Source organism: Buteo buteo, chromosome 11 (assembly GCF_964188355.1).
Source record: "Buteo buteo chromosome 11, bButBut1.hap1.1, whole genome shotgun sequence".
NCBI lineage: Eukaryota > Metazoa > Chordata > Aves > Accipitriformes > Accipitridae > Buteo > Buteo buteo.
The window spans coordinates 667,235-683,646 of NC_134181.1; the positions used below are offsets into that span (position 1 = coordinate 667,235).

General features: G+C 44.1%; 1 protein-coding gene across 2 annotated transcripts in view; it reads right to left on the reverse strand.

Moving 5' to 3' along the window:
* ZFHX3 (zinc finger homeobox 3) overlaps positions 1-16,412 on the reverse strand; it is a 665,716-nt gene that overhangs the window by 221,850 nt on the left and 427,454 nt on the right. The window lies entirely within an intron of this gene.

A 16,412-nucleotide genomic window follows, 5' to 3' on the forward strand; every position in this document is an offset into this window, starting at 1 on the left:
GAGGGTGGTGAGGCACTGGAACAGGTTTTCCAGAGGGGTTGTGGGTGCCCCATCCCTGGCAGTGTTCGAGGCCAGCTTGGATGGGGCTTTGAGCAACCTGGTCTAGTGGAAGGTGTTGGAACTAGGTGATCTTTAAGGTCCCTGCCAACCCAAACCGTTCTATGATTCTATTAAACTTTGCCACAAGAAGCTGAGGATTTCTTTGCAACTGAGGCAGTGGAGATGCTCTGCTGTGGGCTGCGGTGCAGAGCAAGCAGTTTTTCTGACCAGGAGATGGTTGGCACAACCCCAGACATCCACTGGAAAGCTCTTGCCCCAGAGCAGGGAAGAGGCTGTCCCACCATCAGCCACCAGACTTCTTCAGGTTGCATTGCAACTGCTGCGTCTCCAAACGGCACGACACAGAAATCTGTGCTCTGGGTTTTAAGACCAGCAGTGACCTTGCCATCTGACATCCCATAGGGCAAATGAGAATTTCACAGATAGTCTTCCACTGAGCTTCAAAGCGGTGTAAAGCTGAGCCGTTTTTCTTACAGAGGAACAAAGCGTGATTTAAAGGTTCCAAATAATGTTTTCTTTTTCTTTTTTCCCCACTTCAATGTCCACTGAGTGGTTTTCCTTCACAACAGGCGCTGGTCAACTGTTGTTGCCTATGACTATACATGGAAACAAAGATGGCATTACCGGAGAGGAGCTCTGGCTCCTGGTACCTGCATGCCCTGCTACAGTGCACTTCCCTGCAGGTTTTTGTCAAATGGTCCTCTAATAACCCGCTTATAAAAGTTGCTCTGAGATATAATACGAGTCTTCCTGCTCTTTTGTCTCATTGTATGCCTTAAAAATATCTAGGTACTGCTTTTTTCTTTTCACGCCAGTTTGAAGAAACCACAGATCTCCAAAATGGAAATTTCCTATATCTGTTTTCCCCAGAGTCTCTAAAGAAGCATACCCAAAACCTGACAAGTGAGTCTGGATTTATGTTTGGGCACAGATTTACTAGGGGGAGATAAGGACAGAATAAGGAAGATGTAGAGATGTTTCAAGTCCTACATGGGAATCAGTTGGCATAGCACAAAGGCAAATTTGAGGATGAAAAGCCCAACTTCTAAGTGCAAAGATGTGTCTATGATCTCTGGCTCACAACATCCCTACACCACAGACCACAGCGCAGGGACACCGGGAAGTACCATTTTCCCCAAGAGTGCCCAGTGCTGGATACTGCTGAGAGCAGAGGCTGGGACGGGGTGTCCTCTTGGCCAACCCTGCACAGCTGTTCTCACAAATTTATGTTCTTGACCTTTCCATTTATATGGAAATGTCTGCTAACACTGGATATTAGATTAGCATCTGTGCTCCTGATATGAATATATTTTATTTATTTACATAACTCCTTAGGTGTGCACGATGTTCTGCGGGCAGGTAGGAGACACAACACTTTGCCTTGGGGAACCTCTCATCTAAAGTAACCATAACCCAGCCGCAGTGGGAGCCGGGAACGGGTAAGGGAACAGCAAGACAGACCTGCCGGCGGGAGGTGCAGGTCGCGGGTGCTGCGGGCGGCCCCTGAAAGGAGGCCGGCACCCTCGGGGACACCCTGGCAGGCGGAGGCGAGTCCTCGGGCGAGAGGCCGGTGGGCCGGGGAGGCACGGAGCGCGGAGCACGGCAGCCGGCGAGACCACGGCAGCGGCGTCCGCTGGCCAGCGGCCCGAGACGGTCCTGAGCCGGGAGGCCGGGACCGGAGGAGACGCCGTCTGGGACGCAGCCGGGTTCGGACCCCGTCCCGTCCTCGCCGACCGGCTGCGGGTGGGCAGAGGAGCCCGCCCGCGGAGCGAGCGCGGATCCCCGCCGCGCGGGGAGCCGCGGGACAAGGCGCGTGCTGGCTCCCTGGCCGGTGGCCCTGGGGACCGGGAGATGGAGCCAGCAGAGACTCAGAGCGTGCTTCAGAAAGGAATCCAAATCCATAGCGCCGGCCTGGAACGCCGGCCACGTTGGAGGAGTTCAGGTGGATAGCCTGAGAAACGGGGGCTGTGCAATAATGGCATGAAAGGATGGAGCCAGGCTCTTTGTAGGGGTGCAGAGTGGAGAGGTGAGCAGCAGTGGGCAGAAGTCTGAACAAGGAAAATTCTGAGCAGATAATCAAAAAAAATGTTTCACGAAAGTAGTCAAAAAGTGGAAGAGGTGTCCAGAGAGGTTGCAGAGATTTTTAATGCCTGACTGGAGAAGCCCCTCAGCAACTTGATTTCTGTTGGCCCTGCTTTCAGTGGGGGTTTGGACAAGGTGACCTCCAAACGTCCCTTCTCACCTAAATTACACCACGATAACCAGGAAGGCTAGAAATGTGGAGGTCACTGCAGTCAGCACCTGAGATCACAGAACGCGGAGTAAAGTTTCCGTATAAGAAATGGTTTCTGTAGATAGTGCAGGGAAAGAATAAAAAGTGTTCAGCAATGACCTTGATACAAGGAGCAGGAACAAAGAGGAAATAGCTGAATGTGGCAAGGAGGTTATGAGCCCTGGTAATGGCCTGCTCCTGCTCTCATACAATGAGAATGGAAAATCTCCTATTAACTTCAGTGACACTGGACCAGGCTCTAAAAGAGCAGACACTAAAGTGGATGACAGTGTCAGAAAAGAGAGGAGGAAAGAAGGAAAAATTTAAGTTTCACTTTCATCATGCTGAGTATGAGTTAACTGCTGAAATTCTATTGTTACCTATTTCAAAAATGAAAATAAATAGTTTGTAACAAATACGGCGGAGTGACTGCTGCTGGAGTTAATTGGCTCTGTATCTTTAAAAAGACGGCATGACTTTCTTGTTGCCAGAGATTAATTCCTGATGATTTATCGGAGTTAGTGTGAGTCCTTCACCCTGCCCTGGTTATAAGAAAGGTGACAATAGCCTAAGAACTGTCAGATCAGGTGCAAAATCCTAAGGAACGCACGCTATACAACAATTCAACCTGAGCACCGTGCGTTGGATTTTACATCACCATTGTTACATTTCCTCTGCTAGTAAAAAATAAGATTAGTCCGCACACTGAGAGTATATTACATATATATACATATATATAAAACACATATATGGAGGACAGAGTGGTTATGGAGCCTTTGATAGGTAAATATATATAATACAACCATGTATTTCTGTGTCTTATAAAAAAGCACAATGCTGTTGAAGAAGTTGCAGAGTTTCTAAAAACCCATGGTTTTAGCTAGGGTGGCTAAAACACTGCCCAGACTAAAACATAAATTGTATTTTTTGGTATGGCGAAGGTTATAAGAAGAAAATACCAAGATTCATCAAAACCCCTTTGGAGCAAAGCCGTTTTGTAGCCTGGGGTTATTGCTCGCTGCTACCACTTGTTCTGTTTGTTGCGGTGTTTTCGGTTATTTATGCCTCATGAAGAAGCAGTGGCCTTTTCTTTTTGATCCACGGGACACGGTCCCCCGTGCCAATACAAAGATGAACGGCAAAATTCCACGTGTCAAGATAGAGTAGCGACCGAGTCCTCCAAAGCCAATAGCAGCTATTATCCTCCAGCCCTGTCCTATGCACCAGTACCAGCAATACTTTAAGGAGGGGGGTATTCAGGCACAGCCTAAACTCAAGCCTAGGTTTGATCCAAGTCCCGCAGAAAGCCTGTGGCTGACCTGGGGATGGAACCCTGGGCTGCGGGCTCCCAGGCCAACACTATGCCCTGCAGAGCGCACTCCCTCTGCTTATGCACAATTATTATTGATTGCAGATAGAAACCGAACCGTCCTGGCATCTCCCGGCCCCCGTTCAGTGACGTTCAGGCATCGGCCAAGTGTGGTGCCCTCTTCCCCTCGGGGCTGGAGCGAGTTCCCCTTCCCACGTCTGCCGGAGAGCCCTGTCTGCTCGGAGGGACCCAGGATTCCAGGCAGAGCTTTCCCATGCCACCGTCCCTCAGAATAGCTCTGCCGTCCGTATTTTTAGCAAGGCTCTAATGGGCCAATATGTTTGATTTTCCACTGTTTCCACCCTAGCTCAAATCCCGCTCCTCGGCAGTCTCGCTGCATTTCTGCTGGCACGTCTAGCCAGTGGTGGCAGGGATGGGGGACGCAGGGCGGAGGAGCCTTGGAGATGGTAGCTCTGGCAGCAAGAGCTGCTTTGCATACTTGGAGTTGTACAAAGCTGATTTTCTGAGAGAAAGACGGAGAAAGGGGTTTCTGTAAGTAGCGGAGACAATGAGAACAAGGCAGGCACTATGCCAAGCACGGGATGGCTGCCAAAACACATATCATTAGCTTGGACCAGCTATAAGCAAGGAAATGAGAAACATATGTTGGAGAGCAAGGTTAGGAGCGAGGGACTATGGGTCAGTGACAGTCGTCCGAAAACTTTTCCCTTGTTCTTCAGCTGTGGCCCGATGGTGTCAGATGTCATTCTGACAGCCTTCATTTCTCATGACGGCCAGGCTTATTTTGGCCTGGTTGTTTTTTGTTGTGTTTTTTTTTCCCTCCCCTAATGGGAGTTACTGAGAGGAAGAAGAGAACAGACAAGAAAGCCTTTGCCATTTTTTTTTTCCACAGTTATGGGAAAATAACCTTGTTTTCTGTGATGTTCTCTGAAATCCTCAGCCTTTATAAAATAACGGTGTCTCAGGACTGGGATTCTGCCTGGCCGTGGTGAAAAGAAAAGGGTGGGTAGTGTATTCCTAAGTAGTTCTTGCTGTTCTTTCTTAAATATAATTAGATGCACCTCATTACCTCAAACTAAAGGCCTTTTGTACTTCTTCAGGGCTGTGTTTCCTGAAAGCCACGGCATGCCACGGCTTGCAGCATCCAATCTTATTTTATCACATTAACAGTGTATTTTTAACATTTTTACCCTTTATCCAAGCTGTTTGCAGATGATTTCATTTTTCTCCAAAGACTACACCCGGATGATATGTTACTCACTGACATTTAATGAAGTGTTTGAAGTTCCCGCTCCCTTTCCCAGCACCATTATGTCTCTCCTTCCTTTGATAGAGCTTTCACTAGATAGCACCTCAAAGATCATTGCTACTTCCCTCCCAAGGCTGAAATATTCCCAGATAGAGAAGAGCTTAATAGGGATCTTAGACAGCATCCCAAGAGACTTTTGTTTGACTACTGTTCTGCAGCAGAATACATCTGAACTTGATGGGTCCCTCCACTTCGTCAGCACAGTGCTGAGGGATGAGCACCTTGTAAAATCTCAGATAGCCTCAGGTCTGAAATGCAGAAGGGCTTCATTTTGCTTTTGGGCTTGGAAATGTGTGTGGAGCGGAAAGAAATGTGAGGATGCAAGGAGAAAGATCAGATATAAAAAGCCAACCACCGTTCCTCGTGGAAGACGCTTGCACCAATGGAGGATGCAAGATAACAGGTGGAAACGGGGGTATTCGACCTCCACTGCAGCACGGAGAGCAGCGTCGAGCAATATGTACTGGGTAAAACAGGGACGTGTGGTCTCCTTGTCAGCCTGTGCGTACCTGCCGCCAGCCAGGCAAGCAGCCAGTACGGTATAAATTGAGGACATCTGGCTTGAGCGCACATGCTTTTCTTTTAAATTTGGATTCCTTGTCCTGGAAAATGCGTGCTCTCCTGCTCCTGCAAGTCTATCAAAGATGTGTAACAGGTGCCAAAACAGCAAGGGCAATAATGTGTGAAAACTTTTGCTAGTTAGGTGGACATATTACGTGTGACCCACATGGCGTGGAGTCTAGAGCTGCTTAGACCTCAGAGATTGTTTGTTAGAAGCTTTCAGGCACTGGGTGGTTGGTTTTTGTTTTGTTTTATTTTGGTTTGGTTTTGGTTTTTAAAGTCCAAAGACTAACTACCATTTTTTTTAAAGAAAGGTTCTTTTGTACAAATTTTCCACAATGGCTTTCACTTATAGACGAAGAACATAGACTAAACTTGAGATGGTCATGTATTACGTTTACTTTATTCTAGTTCATTTGTTTGCTTGCTTATACATGTCGAAGCTTTTCCTTCATCATTTCCTTTTGCATTCATCTCATGTAATGCAACTCCTGCTCTTTGCTTACAAGATATTCATTTTGATTCAGAGTAAAAATCTTCATCCTTAATCTGCCAAAAGGTTGTCAGCCATGGTTTGCATACTATAGCAGCAGCAGAAAATGGTAAAACCACTAAATATAAACTTCTATATCTATATCTACACATTTGTCTGCACAGGGGCCTCTGAGTTTATGCTGGAGAACTGCTTCAGTGTTAACTTAGAAGAACAACAAATTGAATCAACCACACAGCACCTGGATTTTCTGCGAAGATTTCCCACTCAAATTACAGATGCGAAAGGCTCCGTTTTGTTTAATAGGAAAACCATGACCTAAGTGGTCTGACGGTGTGGACTGGCTGTTGGCAGCCTGGTGTCTACTCTCCCGTTCTGCTGTGCTGGCACTAGTGTGATATTCTCTGTGTCCCTTGTTGAGGATGCGATTGCTCCAGTGCAATGCATGGTGTGTTCCCTCACAGGACATCGTTGGCACGATGTGAGTAAGAATACGCAGAGGACTGGTTTTACAGTGTCTTCTACAGCATTGCCTGTGGTTTGTCCGATAGGAAACCATCTGCTCATCTTGCCTTACACCTCGGTTACTCTTGCTCTCTGAACCCTGAAGAGCTTTATTCTCTTTGGAACTGAAATGATTTAACTGTAGTGTTTGGTCTTGAGCAGGCATGTCTTGGTAAAAACTGGTGTGTACTGCACAGGGACTCAACACAGAGATCTCATTCTGGACTAAGGTTTAAGAAGCCACAGTAAAATGAAAATGGTTTTACAATATACTTCCCTTTACATGGTATGACTATGAAAGTAGTTTGAAAAGAAAAATAAATACCTCTGTGTAAACATGCACAGTAGGAAAAAACCCTTCATGCAATGACTGGGGAATAAGCAACTTGAAGAGAAGACATTGGAGTCTTAAATTGCAAATTGCTCCCCGTATGACTTATTAGCTGGATGGCATAAAACCTCAGATCTAAAAGCTTCATCAGGTTAGCTCAGTGACAGACAGTGCCGCGCTGCTCTCTGGACACCGTGACATAGAAAAGCCCTGAGAAAAGCACAATGTAATATATCATGCCTAAAAGTTTGCAAGAAGTAATTTCATTCTAATGACTCTAATGACTTTTCATCCGTTTCCACGCCCTAAAGCCTGCTCCGGGAGCCCGTCCACCCTGCCTGCGGAGAGCCTGCCCGCAGCCGGGCTGCCCCCTGCAAGGCTCCTGGGGGAAGCTGGAGAATCAAGTTCTGAGAGAAATAGGTGAGGTCCAAGATCAGGTTTGAAAGGAAAAGGCAGATGAAGCAAAGGTCGTACATGGCCTGACTGCAGGTAGAGACCAAGGTCAGATGAGAAATGATGAGGACAGAGCTAGCTGAGGAGGAAGACAGGCTCAGGCTGGGGATGGTGATTACTGCACTTAACTCATCACCTGTGCTGGCCCAGCCAGGGAAGAGAGATGACAGACGTGTCATTTCTAAGCACTTTAACTCACCAACTTTGAGGAAGGGACTGGCACAGCATACAGGTGCTGACACTCGCTTCTCTCAGGCAGCAAGTTAAAATGCTTGGAAATAATATTCCTTTCTCCCCATTTCTGGAGCCCGGGCCAGGCAGAAGCAGCGACAGCAACAGTCCTTACAAACAGCACAGCATCCTCCCCCATAAATCTCTGCTCTGAAAAACATCAGCAATATAATTTTTGAAGGATTTGATATTTTAACATCCTGTCTGTGAGTCTGATATCTTTGATTTTTAAAATACCATTAGAAAGGCTTGCTGGCAAATTTTTTTTTTTTTTTACTAAATTGGAGGAAGACATGCTGACTGTCAATTTTCAAATACCGCCTGCTTTTCACACAGCCTTGACTTGTAATGTTAGATGATCTAAGATGAAATGCAAGGTTTAAATAGAAATCTGTAAGCCACAGTACTTCAGCTCAGAGTGCCCAACCAACTTCACCAGCACAGACCCCAGTAACTTCCAGTCATCACGGCCCAAGAGACAGTAATTGCTTACTTATAATTACATGCAATGCTCCTGGTTGTTTGGAGTTTTTTCGGAAATGAGATATAAAGAAGAGAATACAACTGATATAGGGGCCCAAAAGCAATATATACCATAAAACCTGAAGTGATACCCAAGTTTATTGAGAAGATGTGTATCCTTGATTTCAGTAGATATGTTCAACCAACAGGGAATTTGGCTTAAGAGTCCAGGTTCTTCACAAAAGAAAAATAAACAATACTCTACCACATTTTCAGGAATCGTTGGGAAAGAAGATATAAACCTCTAAGTTAATGATAAGTTAAATTCAAAGTTGATGATACATACTAGCTCAAAGACACTGCTGAGTTCTGGTGGATTGTTCAATGTGGAGCATATTTCAGCTCATGTTTTATCCCCTCCAGGAATGCACTTTGTGGCAAGTATTGGATATTTTCAAAAGCTTAATTTTCTTCTCTAAACTTAAAACCACATTAATGTGTTTAATTCAGATCTACAAAGCAGCAGGTCACACAGATCCAATAATGGATTTGCCAACAATTTTGAACAGGAAATTAGGGGGTTCTAGATAACATTAACTATGTTTAAAGGCGATGACTTCAGCATAACTTCTTCCCAAACTCATAACCGCTACTAAGATGTAATTCCATTTTCTCTGCTGCTAAGGCTAGCTTAAGAAGGCCCAGCCATTTCCATGCACGCCTTTATTTTTGGAGATGGAAGGGAAGGCTTTGTTTGGCTGGGATTTTTTAAACCCTGGTCATCTCACTTGTGGTTTACAATGCGGCTGCAGAAACAGTTGTATCAGCACAGCTGCAGAGATGGCAAACCACAGCCTGGGAAGGGGAATTGCAAGTATGGGCAGGGTGTCTGGAAGCGGCAGTGCCGCACTTCAGCCTCGATGTGTGACGCCCGTTCCACAGGGAAGCGATGAGTTGTACAGGCTACGGGTATCCGGACACGGCTCGATGGCCGTTGTTTTCTTAGACAGAGCTTCCTCAGAGATTCAAGAGAGATTCATCAGCCGCTGGTTACCTGCTCCCAAGTAGGAGGTTGGTGAAAAGGTCTTTTCTCCCACCACGTTAGAGACTCTGTCCCTCGTGCGTGGGAGCTTGCCGACCTGTCACCTTGCTCGCACAAAGAGCCACAAAGGGCCAGCGAGTGAACCAGGCTGAGAAAATCAAATGGAAACCAGCCAGGGAAGGGAGGCACGAAATCCAAAGAACCCTTATCTTCATTTGACTGTCTGAATTATGATGATGTTAATGCAAGACAATATCTCAAAACAGATGCTGCTTGATTAAAATTATAGACTCCAGGTAGAAAACATCTGAGCAGAACCGAGAATGTGGACTAAGGAGACTAAGTGAAACTGTGCAGCGTTAATTACTGTTTCAATTGCATATTTCAGCTTTTACTCTGCTCTGAGTAAGGTTTACAAAGAATTCAAGCAGCTTCAGCAAGCGTAGATGGATGCACAAGGACTTTCACCTTTCTTTGGACTCGTTACAAGACAGAGAGGCACTGTCCGCAGAGCCAGAACCGTTCAAATCAGACCTCAGTTCCTTTTTACCTGTATTTCATGCTTTTCACTATATGGTCACATGTAGTTATTTCTCAAATTAATATAGATGTGTGCAGTAATATTTCATGTATCTCATGCTTATTTGTATTTCTTTAATTAGCTTCCCCCAGGCAGAGTTAGGATGCATTTGAGGTGATAGTAAAGATGTTTTACTTAGTGTTTGCTATCAGCAGATAAAGTTTCTAGCTATTGTCCATATTGGACGATGTATAACTACAGAAAGATACAGCAGGCTATTAGTGTTAGTTTGCATTTGCATTGAGCAGAAACTCAACTAGACAAATCCTTGAGCAACTTGATGTATTTGCAACTGCTCTGAGCAGGGGCTTGGCCCAGATGATTGCCAGAAGTCTCTTCCAGCCTAAATTATTCTATGATTCCCTGATTTTATTTTCTGCTTTTACACCATATGCTCCCTTAGCAAAACAAACAACTTATCTAAAATGCCTGTGTCATAGCATGTAGTCAGGTGATATTATTTAACACAAACCTATGGCATACAAATCACTATAAAGCTGCACTATATGCATGTGTGTGTGTGCACGCACATATATACATACCTCAGTACCTATCAATAGACAGATCATATACAAATACAATCCCTTTATCTTCTGGGGTTTTTATCAGGTAATAAACTAGCATACATTAAAAAAATATAAATGTCAGATTGAAAATCAAGCTGATTGAATATTAAACAAAATATCTGATGCAGGTCCTGTAACCACTTAAAGACTGGAAAAACAGGAAGGTGTAAATAGACCAAGAAATATATATATATATATATAAAGATATAATATTTGCATTTGGATTTAGCTTGAAAACAGAAGCAGCCAAGGTGCAGTAAAATTTTTCCATATCCCTGTGAAGTGTCTCTGAAAACTTCAGGCTGATGTCAGCATTCCTTTTCATTTCGTCTTTTTCAAAGGGTTTAGCAGGTATTTTTCCTACTGTGCTGAGCTACTACCCAGGCTGTGTCAAGGAGCCTGTCTGCTTCCATCTGCCTCCGAGGCTGCTGATGGTTCTGGTCACATGCCATACACTGTCTCTAGTTAAAAAAATAACACCAAGGCTTTTAAAAGGGAAGTTATGCTCAAGTCTGTAGAAGTGACTGTTCCTACACCCATCTGAGCTTCATCTGAATTGTTTCCAGTGTGTGCATTTGCCTTTGGATAAAAACACAGTTTTGAAGCAGATACAGTCACTGCAAGTTCATAAGAGGAGACATAAACGAAAGGCCAGCCTGATCATTTCTTCCTGACTGGGGATCCAGCTTTACTCTGGAATACCACAGCCTAAAGCTTTGTAAAATTTTATTCTTGTTGAGCACAAACAAGAATAAAGAGATGTCAGGGAAGAGGTGCCCTGCAACAACGGGCATCTTACACAGAAGGCTACAACAGCGCTAAATTAGCTGTTCATGGCAAGGAATAGTGCAGAAGGGTGCACATTTTCCTGTGAGAGGCCCAAGAATAGAAACTCCCCCAAGACAAAGTGTTTTACATTGGCAAGATGGGATTTTTTTCATTGGGAGATTGGTTTTAATTTAACAGAGATACCAGTGTGAGCCGGGGAGGATTAATAGCTTTGTACAGAAGGATACACACACACTGCCACGAAACAGCACGATCTGATGGGATGTCACAGGCTCGTCAGGAGAGAGCGAGCTCAGACCGGCGCTTATGATCCTGCCATTGACCTGCCGTGTGGCCTTGGGCAAGCTCTGCCCCACTCATGTCCCTCCTGCCATTTCTTCCCTTTGTGCCTAACACACGCACATAAATTGTAGGGGCCGGATGCAAAAAAAGTGTTTAAACCCTGAGCTTTGGGAGAGGAATTCATGAGGCCAAGTTACTTGACCGAGTCTCAAATGCGGTGAACGGGAAAGGATCCCCAAGCAGGCTGAGCCAGGAGATGCCAAAGCAGCCCTTCGCAGCACTGGGGGCAGGTACGCCCGGCACCCTGCATCCGACGCGGGCACGGAGCTCTGGCTGTGGGCCTGGGCTTGGTGCTCCTGCGGAGCTGGAATGCGGGGCACAAAACTGTGTGTTACATTAGGCTTCCCCTCGGCGACGATGAGCCGCCTCTGACGCGAAAGGGGAGGAGGGTAGCAATGATGCTCGCCCTAACAGCCTGGTGGTCAGAGCGCTGCAACAGGAGTTCAATCTTCTCTCCTGCCTGAGGTCCCTCAAAAACTTATCACTTCTGCACCGTGCGTGGGCAGGGAGCGTCCCCGGAGGTGGCAGATATGAGTTTGAGTCCCATGGGGATGGGGGTGTAATTCCAGCCAACCTCCCGCTGGGCACGCACGTGGAGCACTCTCCCCTCTCTCATTCGGGGCGGCAGCACGGCCCTGCGCAGAGCTCCCCCGGCTTCCAGGGGCTCACTGCAGGACGCTGCCTTTGCCTGGCTCCGTGCCTCGTGCCTGCGCTGCTGGGAGGCAGACGCAACGAGGACTGTCGGTGCTACCGCACGGTTGTGCTGGCAGTCGCTCGCTTTTTAGGAGTCTCCCCACCACCAGCAAGAGTGCAACAACGTGGGAAGACTGCAGCAGCGGCACCTTTCACAGAAACACCCCTTGCCTTGCGAACTCTCTGGTGTGTTGATACGAAACAACCAGATTACATTAGAAATCTAGTCTCTGGCTCTGAGCATCCTCAAGTATCTGGCACCACCAAAAATCTGCCTTAAGACCACTGGCTTTAATCAAATACTGTTGATCTGCAGACGCTGCTCCACCAGTTCGTGATTAGCAATCATACGACCCTGAAAGCACCTCTGAAAGCACCACGGCTCACCCATTTCAACAATGCCATGTGTAGTTCAACCAATCTATTCAGATTTTTACTTTTGGTATTGCCATTTAAGTCAGGTTCATGACTACTAGAAGATGTAAATGACAGACAGGGACTGTAAATCAATACTTGAAAATCACTGCAACAAGCTATGAAGCCAGAAAGATGGAGGTTTGACTGCCCAGAGCTGAAACAGTTCTGATCCTACTGCTGTACATAGTAGATGCAAAAATAAAACCCAAGAGCAACCTTAAACTATTATGTACCAAAAATACGTTTGCTCCACAGACTATGGGGGCCACCTCTGTCACCAGTTTAAATGTTTATACTCTTGAATCAGGAGAAGGGACTAAGGAAGGCAACAGTAATAGATTAAAGAGAGAGTCATTTCTTAAGTACGAACATTAGCAGAAAATATTAGCCCAAGTCCTGGAGCTACCTAACTGATAAGAAGCACAGCTGAAGAAAGGCTATAAATAATTTTGATTATTTCAGGGCAATTTAGAGTATATTTACAGACTGACGATGATCTCGAGGGCTCATTTTGGCAGGCAAGAATCAGATATATATCCAGGACAGGAGAAGGTGGGCACAAAGTCTGCTATGCTGGCCTCTGCATGATCTAGGTATTCCCTAACTGAGCAGGAATCACCTAGCAGCTGGCTGCAGTGTGGGTTGTAAATATCTATGTAGAAGACGACTAGCAAGACAAAGAATGTGGTCCAAATATGCTAGACTCGGGAAAAAAAAAAGTATTTTCTGGGCTGACCAACCATGGTTCTTTGTGAATAAATCAGTTTGGAGATCACTGTATTTAATTTGAATGTAACCAAATGCTTTAAAATGCCAAAAATTAATATAAGCATCCACATCTTGCAGAAAAAAATATTGCATTACAAATATTTACATTTCATAACTCCCTTTTTATTTGGCTACAGACATTTTTTGTTCGCTGTTCCAGCTTAAAAACTGAGAACGCACTGATTTTGTTTAGGACTAAGATGACAGATATTCATCAAGCATACTGCATTTTTGCTTTAAATCTGCTAGACAATGTCATAAGGCCCTTGGGTATTAAGAAACTTGCAAGTTCTTTAAAAGTTTGAATGCATGATCTAAATTATTTTGATACATCTATGAACTAAGCTTGTTTCCCTTTGCATTTGTTTCTCCAATATACTAATAATGTAGAGAAAATATAGATCAGTATACTCCTTTCTTGATAGGCTCTCAAAATAGTTTTAATCTTTTGTTAGGATAGAGGTATTAATGGAACAAACATCATAATTGATTAATACAGGTACTAACCTTCTCCAGTCAGAGGGTTATATATACTGGGCTATATTTGGGTAGGTGCTGAGGAACTGTATTGATTAGACACCATGAGCAGAGGCGTTGCTTCCAGAGAAGCGTGAAGGTAGTCAATCTATATAAATGTCAGCCTGCAAAGCTGGAGAAGTCGGCATAAAAGGCCACCCTAAACATGCCACGTTTAACTTTGGGAGCACAGGCTTCACTCTGTCAAAAGCTCGTGGCTTTGACCTAAGAGCGTCCAGGTGGGAAACACAGTGCAGATGGCACTGGCAGTGCGCTAAGGATAAAAAACCCCAAGAACCGCAGCTAAGAAAAAAACAAGATATTGCCAGAAGGACTTAGTTCAGTATTACCTTAGCAAGAGTTTATACAAATGGAGTTGGTTATGAATTGTACTGGATATTTCTCCTCAAGATAAATAGGGCTCAGAACACTTTGGGTCTGTGTTATCACTTTCTATTCTGCTGGGAAATTTAGCGACTAGAAACCCCGGAACCTATCACTTGGCAAAGAAGCAACTTTAAAGTTAGTAGTTGAGCCTTTCCAGGTAAAATGAAAGGTCTGAGGAAAACAAAATGACAGAGGAGGACACGGACATGCAATCACTTTCCTCATACAGGAGGTTAGCCTTCAAGGCTTGATCCTCCCTGATTCTCTGGGCTGACGTCACGGCTGCTGAAGCTCGGTTTCCTAAAACAGATGGTGCACCGAGTACCATTTCACAGACTGAAGCGATGGCATGTCAGCCCCCTGAGAGCAGGACCCAGGGACGTGATGGCGCTGGCGCGTGGGCAGGAAAGTGCGTCTCGCTCCCTTCCCCACTGTGACTGTAGGAGATCGGGATACTAGATGGAGAAATCTGGTTATGGTCAAAATTAAATCCAATTTAGGATTTTAAAAATGAAGTAAGTAGTAGGTTTACAAACTGTTCACAAAACAGTTCTAAGTAGTAGGATCTTAATTTTTAGTTTTATTCAATAGTTTTATAGAAAGTTAGACAGTGCAGTATCAGGCCCTACAGGAAAAACCACCTTGGTAGTTTATTCTTGTAGGCAAGCTGTAGTAGAAGTTATTATTTTGAAAAATAACTACTACTCTCTGGAAAAATTGATAATTTTAAGATTTTTGATAACTTAGTTCCTCCAAGGAAAACTGTGTCTTGATATTTATACAAAAGGATTATTAAAAAGAGAGGGGACAAGGAAGAACATGCTGTATTATTTCAATACCAGGCAGAGAGAATAAATGCAGTTGTTGCAGATACAATGCTCAGACTAAAATGGGCTGGTTCTGGTAAGTGTATCAAACTCTGGAAACACCTGGTCAGATATTTGGGCAGTGGCTGAGTAGGCTACAACTGAAAGGGGCAACAAGCTGAAGTACTGTGACATTTCATGCCAGCAGACACAAATGTAAGTTTAAAATTTGAATTTTTTTTTTCCTTTACTTTAAATAGCAGTATCACTTTGGGCACTCAGATGCTTCATACAGACTACCTCTGCTGCCACTGTGACAGTGCTTTTTATATCTGTGATTCTGCAATACCAGGAAAAACACAGCCAGTGGTTACAAGGAAAACTAACTCTGAGAAGTAACGAATACTTCATAGTTCCCTTTATTGGGATTTAAACTGATAAATGGAAAAGCCGAACCCAAGTGAAACGTAACCTTTCTGTACTACCACCAAAGAAACTGCCATAGCCCAGAGACCACAATTCGATGACGTTTGGTACTTTGCTAGGTTATAAAAAGGAATTAAATTAAGATAATTTATTTTGCCTCTCCTTCAGGCTGTCCCACAAGTAACTACAAAACTGTGTAGAAAGGTGCATTAAAACTTAAGAAGTAAAGACTGTTTTACAGAAACTGATGTTCCTCCTTGCCTAACAGCATAATCCATTCTCGAATTTAAAACACAAATGTCTTCCATGGCTTTGAAAACAATCATGTCCTTCATAAGGAAAACAACTACATAGCCTAGAAATCTTAATGGAATATCTTTAAGAAGAGAACATACTAATAAAAGACATATCTTCTATAGAAAGAGTATCTTTGTGGGTAGATGAGATTACTTGGATGAAACACTGAACCCGGTATGAAGAATAAATATTGTAAATTTTATCTCAAAATTTATCAAATTTATAAGGGCATGGAAATTTTATAAAAAAAATCATTACTAGCACAGTAATTTTTTATGAAGTAGGTATTTAATTTGTGTTCAGAGGTCATCACACTTCAAAAATATTTTCATCTAAATGCTTTGTTTCCATCCTGCTAGATTAAGTCTGAGAATTCAGACCAAGTTGGTAACTCCAGAGAATGTATAGATACTTTTGAAAGTGGAAACTATTTCATGCTTATAAGTAATTCTGTGGGAGTGAATGTATTTGCAGCTTCCAGGCCAGGCAGGATGACCTTTCCAGAACTTGTAAAATCAAATCAAATAAAAATAGATTCAGACTTTCTTAAAATGAAACTGCTTGAAAAAGAAGCCCCGAACTGAAACACTGGAAGAAAACAGAACATGCACTAGCAAAGATACTTAAAAATGAAATTTTAAACTTTGAATGACAGTATTTGTGTCTCTGTCCCTCTGTTCTCTCTCATTCACTGCCATTTCTGTATCATTCTTATCAGAGCTCTGTCAGCCCCTAAACTGACATTTTCCCATCCTGATCATTCCCAGGATAGAGAAG